Below are 5,809 nucleotides of genomic sequence, written 5' to 3'. Positions count from 1 at the left end.
GAATTGGTGCATATTAATTTAGAACTACTGTAGTAGGGGATACTTATAATAATAAGTAAGAGATGGTATCATTGGGAATAGTGAAGACAAGGAGATATAGAAAAGATGTAATAGTATTGCCAAGGTTAGTTTATATAAGGAAACATGATATTTTTGTAGTTCTCTAAAATAGGTATCAAGCCATGGCATTCTAGATACATATGGATGTGACCTTATAACGATCATGCGATGGTATCCTTGAGGTTAATTAACATAGGAAAATGCATAAATGATATAACTTTTTCCTAAATCATATCTGGTGATTGTATGGAGGCATTGATTCTAAAGATAGGGATCATGCTATAGTATTGTTGTGGGGATAATTGTCAGATTTAAGGTTATTTCTTAGAAATCGTACCTTGTGTTTGGCTAGGTGAGTTGTTGTTAAAGATAAAGACCATGCATTGATATCTTTTAGAAACATTCATAAATAGGAATGATTGTTTAAAAGTGGATTACAACTTGAAATTCTTGTGTCTACGTATAGTTTTTTGTGGATGTAACTAAAAGAGAACTACCATTGATGTTATGTGATGATTTATTATGGAATTGTGAGGCATGCACTCTCCCTCAAGTTTTGCCATGTTAAATTATTATGCAATGTTGCATAAGATAATAATTGTGAAGCATGCACTCTTCCAAACAATTAATGATTTGAGATTGGTTAAATAATTGTCTATGTAACTATTTGGAAAAATAGTTACATATAGTTTTTTGTGGATGTAACTAAAAGAGAACTACCATTGATGTTATGTGATGATTTATTATGGAATTGTGAGGCATGCACTCTCCCTCAAGATTTGCCATGTTAAATTATTATGCAATGTTGCATAAGATAATAATTGTGAGGCATGCACTCTTCCAAACAATTAATGATTTGAGATTGGTTAAATAATTGTCTATGTAACTATTTGGAAAAATGTATTTTTGTATAGTGGTTAAAGGCATTCAATGAACTTGATATAAAGGTAATTAATGAAGTTATTTTTATGTGTTCTGATAGTATAGTAGGATGTAATGAAATAATTAAGAATGTTGGGCACCTATGTGGAAAGGGGATCACGATTGTCACAATGATGTTTCCCTATGGACACATGGACACGAATTCTGTATGCTTTATTGATGGAAAATCCTAAGAACATGACCAAACACTAATTTCTTAGATTTCATGTCATAAATCCCAACAAAGCATTGTTTAAGGGGGCCAAAGTTAGAGATAATGCATTATGGGTAGAGGGGTTGAGCTCAACTCCCCTTCATCTCTCACTCTCTTTGAACCAAGTAGAGTGATAGTCAGGTTCAATTGCAAAGTAAAATTTCTAGCTTGGCAGTGGACTATTAGGTCATAGGTCCCTCAAGTCAATCCTAGCAAGTCAAGCCATGACAGTCTACTGCAAGAGGTGGGGTCAAAAGTCACCTCACTAAGTCTGTGAATACTAATGGGTCTAGATGGTGTTGCTCAAGAAAGACATTCAAGCGGCTGCCAAATGTTCTTTTCCTTGATTTTAGATACATGGTATCAGAGAAAAATATAAAAATGCTTTATATAATATTAGATTTTTATTATTAATGCTTAGGGAGTTAATGTAAAATTAAATATTACGACATTGATTGTCGTCAAGTACCACCTTCAAGCAATGGTAGGGATTTTCAAGAGAAGAAATTCATCCTAAAGGAAGTGAAATTGCCTAAATTCAATAGCAAAGGATCCAAGATAGAGATTGATGCAAAGGTCTAAATTAAGACCATGGAATACTATTTCTCTATAATAGGCACTATTACTGCAAAGTATTCAATGATAACCCATCTTCCACTTACAAGAGAAGCCCCTTTTTGGTGGAAGCAATGGTCTCACAACAAGGCAATAACTAGGTCTTCTTCAACCTAGGACAAATCAAGGCTGCTATGTGGGGAAAATACCTATCTTCTTCATACCAAACCCTCAAAATGAATGAGTTTTTTAGCTTGAAACAACAAGGCTTGACTCAAGAGGATTACTATTCCCACATTGTCACATTGCAAAAGCATGTCCTCCAAATATCCATAACCCAATAGGTTGCACATTTTTTGTTAGGGACTAAGTTCACCCCTCAATGGTCAGCTTGAAGCAATGATGCCCTCCGACCTAGAAGATGCTCTCATTTGAGCTAACACCTTGGTAGGATCCCATGGGGTATATCTTAGGCTCAACAATAAGAATATCTCAATGAGTTGTGCAAATAAGTTAGCTACCCACAATGCTTTGAATGTGGTGCACTTAGGCACATCCAAAGAAGATGTCCAAATCATCAATATTTCCAATGCAATGAGTTGGGATACTTGTCAAAAAAAATTCCCTTAGTTTTCTCAAGAATATGGAGAGCAAGCAAGTAAAGAAGCAATAGAAATGAGGCATGTGGCATAGCACAAAATTTTGCCACAGGGTGCACTAGATATTGAACCAACTTTCAAGACATGATAGATGTAGAAGTAGAGTCAATTCTCGAGTTTTTCTCAAGATGATGACATCTCAATTTCTCTAAGGGGAAGGCAATGTAATATACCCTTCTCCCCACCATGAATGGACACACAAACACTCAAGTTGCCATACATAAATCCCTAACGCTTGCAAAGATCTTCTCCTATGAGAATTTAATATTTAAAACGAAAGGAAAAAAAGAATAGTTATTAATAAGGTTAGTTAGTTAACCAAGTTAGTAAATTAGCAATTAGTTAGATTAGTTACTAGTTAAATAAGTTAGTTATTTATTTATTAGGTTAATTTATTTTTTAAAACTAAGGTTAAAGGGGGGAGGTGAATAAAAGGGGGGGAGGCGACTATTTTAGCCTATCATTATGGCAACCACTCCTAGCCCTCCCGCCCCCCCTTCCATTACATGTATAAGCCCTTGCCCATCATAATTACAATGCCGAGGGGGGACACATAATGGCATCCCCCTCCATTGTCCATCTCAATAACCGTCTCCCTGCTCCTAATATGAACAAGTAAATCCCCCCCCCCCCCCCCAAAAAAAAAAAAACATCACATCACCTCCTACCCTTAAGCCCCATTGTATCTCCTACATCCACAGCATGATAGTCTCCCCCTCCTTGCATGAAGTGAAATCGCGCCCCCCCCCCTCCCCCCCCGGCCCCCAAATTCTATGTTAAAAGAACCATGTGTAAATAATATTATAATAAGCTAGACCTCTTCCCCTTAGTAGATAAGGCACCCCACCCCAATTCTCAAACCACCATAGGGATCTTGGGCAAGCCGTGAGATTGTCAACTAGAGAGAGAGAGAGAGAGAGAGAGAGAGAGAGAGAGAGAGAGGGGGGGGTATAGAGGGAGAAAGAGAGACTTATTGAGTGGGAAAGGAAGCAAAGAAGGATATTATAAAGGTGAAGTTTGACATCGAATGTGTGTGTGTGTGGGAGTCTTCATTACCCTTCTCTTCTTGTCTTTCATTCCCATGATGTTGTGAAGACACACAAGCAATAGCAGGACCATCATCGGCCACGCAAACATTTGAACACCACACATGTTTTCTCATTTATTCTTGCTTTTTAATAATAAATGAAAATTTTCATAGATCCATCATTAATAAAGTAGTAGAGAAAAATATTGATAGTAGAAAATTGAGTTAATTGAAGAGCTTAGAAAAGTTAAGAAATAAATATTAGTTTCCAATATGTACTTGTATTTTGATTATATTTTTCAAAATACCCCTTGCAATTTTTTTCAAATTTTCAATATATCCCTTAACGTTTGTAAAATAATACACTTTAGTAATTTTTGGAGTTTCAATTATATTTTATTAATTTTTGCAAAGTATATACAAAAATGCATAATATTGCAAAGAGTCATGAAGACCACGATTTGTAGAACTCGTCAATAACTCTTTCTTTGCAAAGCCTATCTTTTCTCTATTGCAGCTTTTACCCTAGCTAATTCAATCTTCTTCGGCTTTAGCTACATAGTGGTAAGCTTACATCGATTGATATCTTTGATATTGAATCACTTTAAATCCACATTTTTTATCATTATAAATTAATGGCACATTAGCATCTCACCTCTATGTATCGACTACCATCATAATTATTAACTCCTAAGTAACATAGTATACTCAACAATTATAACATTCGCCTATTTTAAAAACTGAGTATTTCAAGAAAATAAAGAAAAACAAATATCTAAAGCTAAATGTAAAAACTATTCAAAAATTTATAAGCATGAAAATATAAAAGAAATAGAAACAAGTTGAGAGTTAAAGATGATGAATTCCTCTCCCTCTCCCCCATAAAGAAATGTATTTTTACTCATCCCAAGTCCCTTAAGAAAAAACTCAATTACGATCAACCTAAGAGTGAGCAAAAGTATTTCACTCTCTCAAGATCGTACAAAGTGTACATGCATACATGCATCACTTGCTATGCAATAAAACAAGCAAATACTTTACAAACTAAAGAGTAAAAGGAGAGAGAAAATCAACCCTTATTCACATTGGATTAGCTTTACATTGTTATGCCTTTCTTTTTTATCTCAAAATGGAATAGAGCTTTAAAAAAGAGGTGCTGTAAAGAATTTACATATCTCTTGATCTATAAAACAACAATGAGAAAGAAAATGTTTAAATTAATTAAATGGTGGAAAAGTAGAAGAGAAGATGGTTCTAACCAACTTTGGAATATCTTCAACTTTTATAAATACATTTACAACAAGCAAAATTGATATAAAATAAGAGAAAATGAGCAGAAGGGTGACTTAGTGCAAAAAGAAAAAGTGAAGTAATGCAAGGCAAGTATCATTACCTTTGTTTTTTAGGTGAATTTTATCAAGAATAAAAATAACCAAATTTAGTAAACATTGCCAACACACAAAATTCATGATGTTAAAGATATTATCTCTATTCTTTAAAACTCTCTTTCAAGCCAATCCAAGGCTCCTAAAATTTAGAACCATCCATCTTCTCAATTTAAACACCAAAGTCATTAGCTTAAGAATCCAAATAATATGTAAGAATTGCAAAGCATACATAGATCTTGGCAAAGATCTGCTTGTGAAAGTAAGAAAGAAAGTTGTATTAACATCTTTTCAAAGGCCTCCAAGGGGTCTGGTCTTAGTTACAACCCACTTCAGGGTGCCATTGGCACAAAAAGAAAAGTGCAAGCTCCATTGATAGAAAAAGAAAACCCACTACAAAAGCTATTGAAGTTACTAAACACATAGTGACCCAAAAGTGACGTAGTGCGTAGGCTTCCTGAACTCCTCTATGATGGCTTTGTAACCTTGATGAACTACACGGTTACCCTCCTTTCTAGTTACTTGGTCTTGGCTATTTTTCCCTAGTCATTCTTTGAGTTGCGTTTAGGCAAGTTTATCTATGATCCTGGCAAAAATGCAAAAAAACCGCTGTGATGGCAGCCTAACACAGACTGAGAAGCAACTGGTGTGACAGAAAGCTAAGAGAGCTGTAACTGTCTGTCTGACCAAGGGGTCTAACAGCAATTGGAGGTGGCTCTGACTTCAACTGTCAAAGAGATGTCACTGAACTACAACTGCTGTTTGAGAGAGAGAGAGAGAGAGAGACTCGTTGTCAACCAGAGGCTTACAAACTGGTGTTGAATTTATCCAGATGTACTAGTGCGTCTATGGAGAAAACTAAACTTTTAGAAGTGATGCACATTCAATTATAACCAATTTCAATATGAACACAAGCCCATACTGAAGTTCTGCCATGAATATAAATGCTCAGCTGTAGGAAGTCCAATAATGAAAGACTAATCTCTTA

The sequence above is a fragment of the Lygodium microphyllum genome, chromosome 13, assembly GCF_053477565.2.
Source record: "Lygodium microphyllum isolate KBCC chromosome 13, Lygodium_microphyllum_v1.1.10, whole genome shotgun sequence".
Lineage (NCBI taxonomy): Eukaryota > Viridiplantae > Streptophyta > Polypodiopsida > Schizaeales > Lygodiaceae > Lygodium > Lygodium microphyllum.
This window is presented reverse-complemented; position numbering follows the sequence as displayed.